The 12,500-nt window shown below is 34.9% G+C and overlaps 1 protein-coding gene across 2 annotated transcripts in view; it reads right to left on the minus strand.

The window, feature by feature from the left end:
• LOC144965099 (uncharacterized) overlaps positions 1-12,500 on the minus strand; it is a 134,818-nt gene that overhangs the window by 121,312 nt on the left and 1,006 nt on the right. The window lies entirely within an intron of this gene.

The raw sequence follows: 12,500 nt of genomic DNA on the forward strand, positions 1-12,500 counted from the left end.
ATGCAGTCAATATTTTTCCTGACCCCCCCCCCCCCCCCCCCCACCCTACAGTGATTGGGTAGCTGGGTCTGATAGATCGGACAAAAAGTATTTTGCGATAGACTAGCGTCCTATCTTGATCTACCGACTGAACTATCGGGATCCCCCCCCCCTCCCTTTTTAGTAGTCCATCATAGCATTGGGCCCTAGTTTATCCCGGTTTCCATAGCTCGAAACGAAAAATAGCAATTGCTTACTATCCTTTGGATAGGACGCTAGTCAATCGCAAGGTACTCTCCGCCAAGACTTAGCTACCCATTCACTGCTGGTTGGACGGGGGGATCAGAAAAAAATCCCGACTGCACCCGGGATCGATGTTGGTCCCTTTGCGTGTGACGCGAGTGCTTCAACTAGAAAGAGTTTAAGTTGTGTGACAAAGATGGTTATGACTTTAAATTCATTTTTACGCGTACATTTTATCCCACATAATGCCGTGATGTTTAGTAACATAATATTCTGTCTATGTCAGGAGACACAACGAACTGAATCTGCAGGTGTTATAACAAGAGGGTTCGTTGACATAACATGACGATTTGGGCGGCTTGGGACTTTTCTAGAAAAAATTAATGACCTGTATTTGACGGTTTTCATCATTCTGTATCGTCATTATAGGTTTAAAAACATCATTGTTGGTGGAAAAAATGCATTATCTTAATTGATACCCGTTTTGCGACCTTATTTGGGGGTCTGGCATTTAAAATCATATAACTATCTTATGGCAAACTTTCCACTAACACGAATGAAGAAATAACCTACATAGTCTTCCCTCTTATCAACATTGTAGCATAGTGTGTCACAATAGAAAGATCTTACAGCTTTAACAAAGTTGCAAATCAAAATGTTATGAAAAAAAATTGATGTTAAAAACTTCATAATTTGGATTACAAGTCAAAATACACATCCCTTATCATAAATAATCTCTCCATGGTAACATAATACATTATTTCTGTGATAACTTTTTGAATTTTCAGACAATTTCATTGAATAAATTCTGAGAAATGTTTGACACAGTATCCCCCCCCCCCCCCCAAAAAAAAAGGTACATATTCATATTGAGAAAATAGCAATACATCTTTCAGTTTTTCACACTTTTCTCACTACCTGTAGCTTTTTAGACCGCGTATTTCGTGTTTTTATAGTCTATTTGAAAATTTGGACTTCAATAATATTATTTCTAAGATAATGAAATATCGTTTTCCACCAAAATCTCAAAATATTTTTTGAATGATTTTCCTAACCCAAACCGCCCTTTAGAGAAGAATCATATCGTTACCTAGGGTAACTTTGCCTAAAGGGGAAACTTCGCCTCTTTAATTTTGGACCATTTAAAGTATATAATATGGTGTGGCAATTACTTCCTTGGATAAAATCAAGAACTTTAAACTATTTTGGCCATGTACAAAGACACTAGTCAAATATGAAAGATATTTTACAGAGCAAAGTTGAGGACAGGAGGCCAAATGACAAACCACCAAGAGCACGGATGGATGATGTGAAAGGCTGGAGTGGACTCTCTGCAGCTGAATGTGTCCAAAATAAAGCATTCAACAGAGAAGAGCGGCGACCTCTTCGTAAGAAATGACACCCGAAATACGTAAGTATGTAAATAAGTAAGTAAGATTAAAAGTCAAATGTTTTAACCAGGTAAGTACATAACTGCAGCAAAGCTGAGATTACTCTATGTAATATACTATATTCAAAAAAAAAAAAACAAATTTTCCCCATGAGGCAAAATTACCCTAGTTGACGGTACTGGGAGGAAACGTTGAAGCAATAAATAAATAAATAAATAAATAAATAAATAAATAAATAAATAAATATATATATATATCTAATTCCTTTAATTCATTCCAAGGGGGAAATTTGACTCTAGAATCTATTCAAAGGGAAGACTGGAATAACCCAAGCGTCAGCCGCAGTACAGCGCCACAAATTGAGCTAGGGTGAGGTGACTTGCTCAAGGCCACACAGCGAAACGGCGGGTGATCGAACTCGGTACCTTGTTAGGTGATATTACAATTATTCCGATAGAAACAAGGCTGTTAGCGGGAGGTACTCGTTTTACACGCTGAAAGAATGTGATGACTCAACTATGCGCTCAAACCTATTACTTTCCGATCCGAAAGCGAGTGTCAACCACTAGACCACGACATATCCTTAGAATTGATAATAATATTGATTCATCACAATTCATCACTTCTCTAGTGTAACAGAGGACAGGAGAAAAATATGAGAAGGGGGAAAATGACAAGAAAGAGAGAGAGAGAGAGAGAGAGAGAGAGAGAGAGAGAGAGAGAGAGAGAGAGAGATAAGAGAGAGAGAGAGAGAGAGAGAGAGAGAGAGAGAGAGAGAGAGAGAGAGAGAGAGAGAGAGAGGTTATAGCGTAGGTGGAAGAGAGTAAAAATATTGTTGAACGATTTATTCTGAAGCTGTATTGAAACAAGTCTTTCCCACAATTCAATCCGATGTCTTGCACATGGACCCGTAAATTGTCATCGAAACCTGATTACTGTTCAAATTGAAATTTGCCAGGGAAAAAATGAAATTGTGTTCGGAATAGCTCTGGAATTTATTTTATATCGCCCTTTGAAAGTAATTATAGAAGAAATTTACGGGGATCCATAAAGCTGCTTAGATGAAACAAGATGACTTTGATGGATAAAAAAAAAGTTTTGAAAAAATTGAAAGGAAACAATATCAATAATTGTGGTGATGATAATACTAATTAATTTTTAATGATAGTGATTATAATAAAAATGATGGTGGTAATGATGAAAGTAATGGTGATGATGAAGATGATGGTGATAATAATAATAACAATAAAAAATAATAATAATAATAATAATAATAATAATAATAATAATAATAATAATAATAATAATAATAATAATAATAATAATAATAATAATAATAATAATAAACAATAATAATAATACAAAGAGCGATAGAGAGAAAGAGAGAGAGAGAGAGAGAGAGAGAGAGAGAGGGAGAGAGAGAGAGATAGATAGATAGATAGATAGAAATAGATAGATAGATAGATAGATAGATAGATAGATAGATAGATAGATAGATAGATAGATAGATAGATAGATAGAGAGAGAAAGAGAGAGATAGATAGATAGATAGATAGAGAGAGAGAGAGAGAGAGAGGGGGGGGGGGGGGTAGTCAAAACCAAAATGTATCGCTGCATTTGTTTAAAATTTGGTGGTGACGGATAGAGGTTGGAGTTGGTGGGTGAGCTGGGGGTGGGGGTGGGGGTGGGGGTAGGTGACGCTTATTTTTTTATTTTAAAAAGATATCTTTATTATATTTTAATTGTGTGTGTGTGTGTGTGTGTGTGGGGGGGGGGGGGGGGGGAGGGAGAGGAGGAGGTTCGTCATCATTTTTACATCACATCATTTCGGGTCGTGAAACTCTCATCTGCCAACTTGTCAGAACGCCAGAGGCCAAAAGACTTGAGGCAAACCCGCCTGACTGATGGAAAAATAATTCTTTGATATTGGGGAATTGTGGCCAAATATCGTGGGAGGGATGAATTATTTGGCCACACAACGACAAAACTACTTTGATTCCATTTTTAACCCTCTCGTTACCAACCCATCGTAAAAGTGTCACATTCGTTTCATGTAACCGACAATTGTCTCATTCTGATTTTTCTTTTACATCACAAAATGTAAAGATTACAGCTATAATTATAAACACTGTGTTGTAGACATCATTTTGTGTGAACATCATTCTGTATAGAATGCACTTGTTACTTTTTGTTTGATTAGGAAAAGCCTATTTTTGTATCGGGTGGGTGTGAATTTTAAGGGGAATTCTAAAAATGGCTGGTAAGGAAGAGTTAAGAGAAAAAAATGAATTCATGTTTGTGACAAAACGTCCCTATGCGGCATTGTCTTGGCGTGAATCTGGTACTTAGAATTCAACTTTAATCCATCGTTGTGTGGCTATGTGGTCTTTCTGATAGGAAAGTCTTGGGTTCGGGCCTTGCTCGACGCATAGTTGAGTCCTTGGAAAAAGGCTCTTTACTCACATTCTCTCGCCGCACTCATGTGTAAAATGAGTACTTGAATGTTAACAGCGATCCGAAAGCGAGTGTCATACCACAAGACCACATAGCCGGGACATTCAAATATACCAGGAAATGACAATGCAGACAGACTAGCCTGACTCGGATCAACTCTTTTACAACCATCAATTCCCGTATCCATAGACACAGCGAAACAAATAATCAAAACAAATAAGAGAGAATGGGTGGACAGTTGGACAATGAACACCACGGATTAATGTATGTTTACCCATATGACCACTCCTGTAAAGACTGATAGCCTAAATAAGCTCAGAAGACACCAGCAAAACATCACCTTTCAACTAAGAACACAACACATGCCGCCATTTAAGCAAAATTACAACAGACACGTCCCCTTCCTGCCCCTTATGCCAACACCATAATGAAACAGTAGCACACCACTTGCTTGAATTTCAACCTCTTGAAGACCTGAGATATACATTCCACCCACCAAATCCAAGCATCAGTAACACACTGTATAGTCACCTGGAAAAACTACAAAAAATGTATAATGTCTACGTCATGGCACAAGACCGAAGGGCTAAAGCTCAAGTGGTCGCTGGTTCGGATACGTAAGTAAGACCGCCTGTTGTGTAACTTATTTTCACTAGATTCTCGCAATCACACTGTTTAGGGCTCCGCACAGTTGTGTGTGAGTGTTGGTGCGATTTAGGTGGCGTGTAGAGATAGTGAATGTTTTACTTTAAAAAACGAGCTCAAAGCTCTTTACAAAGGGTCCCCGGTGAACAGCAACATGTAACAATATTATAGAACGAGACATGACGTTTATTAGGCAATATCACAATTTTTCCGACAGAGACAACGCTGTTAACCACCAGGTACTCATTTTACACCTGAGTACAGTGAGAGAATGTGAATATGGAGTCTTTTCCAAGGATTCGACTATGCGTCGAGCGAAGCTCGAATCCAGGACCTTCCGATCCGAAAGCGAGTGCGATACCACAAGACCACATAGCCGCACATACCTATAGTATGATAGTAGGTCCTTTGTAGTTTGCTCGGGTAGTCGAAGAGGCGTTGTTTTGTTTCCCATCCATTACAAGTTTATGGAAATTTACTCCAATATTCATATTTGTAGCCATAAATTCAAATGCCAACACCTAGTTATTCCCAATATAACACCGTTGTAATTTTCTTTTGAACAAAACGAGGTCGAAAAGTGAGAAGCCGATATCCAATTTATGGGAAGTAACTCATTATATAAAGCTTTCTCCCTTATGTCATACGGTTATTTCCCTTGATTTTATGGCATCATCATCATCATCATATTATTATTATTATTATTATTATTATTATTATTATTATTATTATTATTATTATTATTATTATTATTATTATTATTATTATATTATTATTATTATTATTATTATTATCATTATTTTATTATTTTTATTATTATCATCATCATCATCATCATCATCATCATCATCATCATCATCATCATCATCATCATCATCATCATTATTATTATTATTATTATTATTATTATTATTATTATTATTATTATTATTATTATTATTATTATTATCATCATCATCATCATTATTATCATTAGTATCATTATTGTTATCATAATTAACACTATTTATTATTATTATTATTATTATTATTATTATTATTATTATTATTATTATTATTATTATTATTATTATTATTATTATTATCATTATTATTATTAATATTATTATTATAATTATTATTATTATTATTATTATTATTATTATTATTATTATTATTATTATATATTATTATCATCATCATCATCATCATTATTATTATTATTATTATTATTATTATTATTATTATTATTATTATTATTATTATTATTATTATTATTATTATTATTATTATTATTATTATATTATTATTATTATTATTATTATTATTAATATTATTATTATTATTATTATTATTATTATTATTATTATTATTATTATTATTATTATTATTATATCATTATTATCATTAGTATCATTATTGTTATCATTATTAACATTATTATTATTATTATTATTATTATTATTATTATTATTATTATTATTATTATTATTATTATTATTATTATTATTATTATTATTATTATTATTATTATTATTATTATTATTATTATTATCATTATTATTATTATTATTATTATTATCATTATTATTATTATTATTATTATTATTATTATTGTTATTATTATTATTATTATTATTATTATTATTATTATTATTATTATTATTATTATTATTATTATTATTATTATCATTATTATTTATTATTATTATTATTATTATTATTATTATTATTATTATTATTATTATTATTATTATTATTAATATTGTTATTATTATTGTTATAGTAACGGCCGCGGCAGTACACAGATATAAGTCCTTGGAAAATACTCTCTTGTCACATTTGTATGGCTAACCGCCTCAAAACGGTACTTTGCCGACGTAAAGTTGATGCAGGAAAATATATTTAAAGTCAAAGTCAAAACAAGCAGGAATTTTTAGCTTGTTTACCGTTGACAAAACATGATATTATTAAACTTATACCCATTTTGTTTTAGAGAAAACTAGATTTTACAATAGCGTGATAGCGTGCGGTTATGTGCTCTCTTGAAAAGACTCTTTACTCACATTCTCTCACCGTACTCAGGTGTAAAATGAGTACCTGGCCGTTAATAGCGTTGTCTCAGTCGGGAGAAAAATTTGTTATATCGCCTAACCGGCGTCATGTGTCGTTCTCTATGTTATGTGTTAAGGGGCCCTTTGTAAAGCGCTTTGAGCACGTTTAGTTGATATTGCACTATATAAAAGCTCAGATTGTTTTTTTGTTTTTTTCTTTGTTTTTTTTTTCTACATTTTGCCACCACCTATTATCTTAAATTGTAATCTTAGTGTCAGACAATACTTCCTTACCTCTTAAGCTTTTCCTTTGTCACGCTTTACTCACATTCTCTCACCGTACTCAGGTGTAAATCGAGTACCTGGTTGTTAACAGCGTTGTTTCAGTCGGAAAATAATTGCAATATCGGCGTCATGTTTCGTTCTATATGTTATGTGTTGCTGTTTGTCAGGGACTCTTTGTAAGGTGCTTTGAGCACGTTTGGTGGATATAGCGCTATATACACGCTAAATGGTTTGTTGTTTTTTCTCTCTACATTTTGCCACCACCTATTAACATAAATTATAATCTTAGTTTCAGACAATACTTCTTTACTTCTTTATCTTTTCCTTTCCTACACTCATTATCAGAGCTTTTCGCCAACACCGAACCCACTCCACAGCATCTGTGGCATTCTCAAAGGATGTGCTCCATCGTCTGCACTGGGCATCTACATGTGCACAAGCTAGTCTCAGCCAGCCCACACTTTTTCATGCTTCGTGCTCTGTACTCCCGAGTTTTGCCCGTTTTGTCCGTTTTCCACGCTTAAATGTTCTGTCGGCAGTCTTCCTCTATCTGTATCGTCCCATTGAACACTCCAAATGATCTCTGTGATTGCGATCTGGCGGAGATAGAGGCTGTTGACCCACTTACAGACGACAATACTAACACTCCAACCAAAAACTCCATGGACATAAACAAAAACGTTTCAGATGAAGAGATTATCAAGAATATTTTTCGAACTATGATTTTCGGAAAAGTCCGGTACTGCTGAATACAGAAAGCCACCGAAATCAACTGAAATCCACTCCAGTGGGAAGTGAACCAGAGACTTTGAGAGTTGGGCACCAGTGGGGATTGAACCAGAGAATATGGGATTAGGGTGTATTGACTCAACTCAGACTTCGTTAATTCAATTTATTTATTATCAATCATATGGTAAATTTAAAACAAATATATAATACGACCAGCTCGACGGAGTTCTTTCAGTAACTAACACAAAACAATCGTCTTATGATGTTCCTAAGGAACAAAGAGTGCTTAAACGCAGTCAACATTCATACTCTCATGCAAAACATGCTTAACACAAAATACGTAACTCTGAAAAGAATTCTAACATAATTACACACATCCGAACAACTAGATTCATACAAACTGTAGCCAAACAACTCCCAATTATTACAATACAGTCCCCCCCCCCCCCCCCAAAACTAAGGGCTAACAATGAAATGTAATGAAATGTATTTAACAAAATAATTTTCCTCTTAAGATAACAGTGTTCTTCAAAAGTTTATAGAACATCCCTAATAATTGCAACATTAAATTTAATTAATTTTCAATTACACGACTTAAAAAGTCGTCGCCAATATTGTCATAGCCTTTTATGGAGAGAAAGATAAAGTGAGTAAATGTGACTCATATATAAGGGAACAACACAAAACAAAAACAATTCGGCCCCTGGCCTTTGTCAGGAGACAAACAACAAAAACACAAATATGTAAGGTTACAAAATATCACAGTTTGTCAAATGTGGAAATAATGTAAATGTAAAGATGTTGGATGGGTGAGTGTGGGATGTGGATGAAGAGAGGGAAGAGGGAGGAGGGAGAGAGAGGGGAGAAGGAGAGAGAGAGAGAGAGAGAGAGAGAGAGAGAGAGAGAGAGAGAGAGAGAGAGAGAGAGAGAGAATGAGAGAGGATATGTATGTGTGCTCTGTGTGTGTGTAGTAAAAGGCACTGCAAAGAAGTCTTTAAAATGCGGATGGGGGTGAGGGAGGGATAGATCGGGTGGTTTGTATCTTATACCAAATATACAAATGGACAAAATGAGAGGAAGAGAGAGAGAGAGAGAGAGAGAGAGAGAGAGAGAGAGAGAGAGAGAGAGAGAGAGAGAGAGAGAGAGAGAGAGAGGGTGTAAGTTGCTGTGAGTGGCGGCTTAAGACTGGTAGAAGGACTTAATATGTACTCGTAGGTACGTATCCGGGTAGTGATGAAGATGGAGGAAAAGGTGAGATAGAATATTGGTAATTTTAACGTAATTTGAAAAGAATTAATATAGGGAATCCCCCCCCCCCCCCCCCGAAAAAAAAACAACCCCGAAACAATTGAAACTTTATAGATGAAAAATGAACAATTAAAAGAATAATATTTTAAAAGATTTTTTTAAAAAGGGAAGAAAGGGAAAGGAAATAAATTTGAATATAACACTTATCGAATGAATGGTGATGGAATCGTGTATCCGCAAGATTAAAGAACAAAAATAAAATAAAATAAATATGGCTTATGCAACACGAAGGAGAGATTAAAACTGCTGAAGTTTGGAGATGTAAGAGTCTGTAGGTGGATGAAGAGATGGTTAGAAGGATGGGGATGGGTGAATTAAGGAAAGAAGAGTGAATGAGTGAAAGGAGGGATATGAAGAGAGGAGGGAGTTGGGTGGAAGATTGTAAGAATGCATTGGAGAGGGTGACTATCAGTGGGTGACTATAGATTAAAATAAGTAAATAAATAAACACATTAATAAATAAATAAATAGAAAAATAAACAATGATCATAATAATGATGATAATTAAAAATAGGTAATTACGAATTTAAATTGATAAAAAGGTCATTATTGCTATTACCACCATGAACATTACTCATAATTATGATTAGAAAAATGACAATAAAAATATGATATAATTGTAGCAGTAATAAAATAATGACTGAATATAATCATTAAATTAATAATAATAATGATGATGATGATGATGTTGATGATGATGATGATGATGATGATAATGATGATGATGATGATGATGATGATGATGATGATGATGATGATGATGATGATGATGATGATGATGATCATAACAATAATAATCAGTAAAATAATAATAATGATAATAATAATAATAATAATAATAATAATAATAATAATAATAATAATAATAATAATAATAATAATAATAATAATAATGATAATAATAATAGTGATAATGTAAAGGTGATGCTATATAAGATCGAAAGCTGGTAAAATGTGAAGTATATAAAACAAGAATAAGCTAGATAAATGAGACAATAGATGAATTAAAAAAAAAAAAAGAATAATGAAGAATAAGGGTAAATAAATAAATAATAATGATAATACATGACATTTATAACACGCATTTTCATCACTGGGTGATGCTCAATGCGCGAAACAATAATACAGTGACATTATTATACGAATGAAACATTATACATACTACATCAACATAATATTATCATTATACAACAATGTAATAACTAAACATAAAGTCATTATTACAAGATATGTTATAATACATCCACATGCTATGTCAAATACGGAAATGATATAAAATAATGATATAATAACATAAACTAAATTAACATTCATATTGGGGTCAAATTACAAAGATGCATTAATCAAGATGTGTTTTAACAAAGAGATGGTGTTTTAACTTTGATTTAAATATTGATAAGGACTGCGCTTCTCTTATTCTTTTAGGAAGAGAGTTCCAGATGGACGGTCCGACGTGACTGAACGATCTGCCGCCGTAAAATTTATATTTATATTTATTTGTAACAATTAATTTTGTAAAATCTAGTGCAGAACGTAGACTCCTCGTTGGCTTATAAGTTTCTAAAAATTCAGTAATATACAATGGTGCTTGACCATTAAGGCACTTATAGCACAATACTGCTAGTTTGAATTCGATTCTCACTTTAACTGGTAACCAATGCAGCTCATACAAAAGTGGCAACGAGTAGGATGTTCTCTTCTTTCTTAAAATCAAAAAAAAATAGGCAAAGATATATGAATGGATATTGGCTCATTTAGGCACCTCTAGTCCATGGCCTTTTAAATACTCAATTTTGAATTTTCAAATTTTGTCCAATTCATAAATGTCAGAGGTTGATGATCTCTTCTCAATATAAATTTATTCCCATATAAATATAAGGAAAAGTTATTAATTGCCCAAACGATGGCTAGGCACTCTCTCTTTGTGACGGAATACTTCTGTTCAAGGGGCAAACGTTTTCTGCTGGAAAATGCTATGGGGTGTAAAATATCATTTACCAACTGGCCTAACACGCCTAGTGCCGCGCTGAGGACCGGTCCTTGGACCGGTCCCACGGTCTTTTAGCTGTGAACCGGGGATCGGTCCCATAGGGGAAGACCGGCGGCGGTCCTCACTTCTTATCACCTTTCAACGGTCTCGCGCCATAGCCTACTACTTCCCCAGCGATTCGTTGCCTCGGTTGCCTATCTTCCACCAATCACCACCCATCCCACTTAATTAATCGCACCCACCCCCCTTTGCCATACACTAAACGACACAGACGACCATAGAGGCAGACGACCACCTCCCTCCACTCCGCAAACCGCCCTTTCGTGTGTGAGATGGGGGGGGGGGGGGGGAACAGGAGGCACACGCCTTGGACGATTCCATTATACGGGGTAAATTTCAAACTTTACTACACCATAATGATCGCAATGACAATGATCTATGATGAAGGCATGACCCCTCTTTCTAATGGGTTATTGTTTGAAATGCATGTGACTACTAAAGATGTGTGTGTTTGTGTGTGTGTGTGTGTGTGTGTGTGTGTGTCGAACCTAGCAAGTAGCAAATCCGATTTTTTTTTTCTTTTGTCCATCTCTTGTCACCACTCCTTTCTATCGCATTGTTGTCATTTAAAATAATACAATAATATTAAAATTTCGTTTGGTGTTTTAACTAATCAAATAATATGAGTTTCATTAGTTTCTTCCTTCCAAAAAACCCAGTTTTTACGTCTGTATTTTAAAAAAGTCCAATAGAATATTTTGGGGACCCCGATAGCTCAGTTGATAGAGCACTCTCTTTATACGCAAAGGGCCAGAGATCGATCCGGGTGCAGTCGAGTTTTTTCTGAATCCCTGTCTTCTCAGCAGTGAATGGGTAGCTGGGTTTGTTAGATCTGGCGAAAAGTCACCATGGACCCCACTTATTACTTATTAACTTATTACCGCATCCACCCCCTCTTATTATAACTTCACGTCTCTCTCTTACTCTTCAATGCTCGCTGCCCTCTAATGTGTGTCTGTGTGTGGGGAGGGGGGGGGAGGACGGGTAGGAGTTGCGTGTGTGTATCAACGCCACGAACAACTCGATCAACGCCTTGGGCGATGCCATTATCTCCGTTAATGGGGATAAATTTCAAATTTTATTAAATTATCGAAGTAACAATGAAGTACGGTGAGCAAATAAAGAAGGCATCACCCCTCTTCTCTAATTAGGTTACAATTTGAAATGAGTGTGACTACTCCGTGTGTTTTACTCCTGTAGACCACGGTTTTCATCGTGTAGCGGTCTTTAACGGTTCAAGAATGAACGATCCCACGGTCTCAAAGGTCAAAACGGTTCGAACTTCCAACAGTCTCTCAGGAATGTTCAATGTCGAAAAGGACCGCCGGTCCTAGGACCGGTCCTTGCGGTTTTCATTTCCCAGGGACCGTAGGACCGTGGTCC

This window comes from Berghia stephanieae, chromosome 2 (assembly GCF_034508935.2).
Source record: "Berghia stephanieae isolate SIO BIC M18660-M18661 chromosome 2, UCSD_Bste_1.3, whole genome shotgun sequence".
Taxonomy (NCBI): Eukaryota; Metazoa; Mollusca; class Gastropoda; order Nudibranchia; family Aeolidiidae; genus Berghia; species Berghia stephanieae.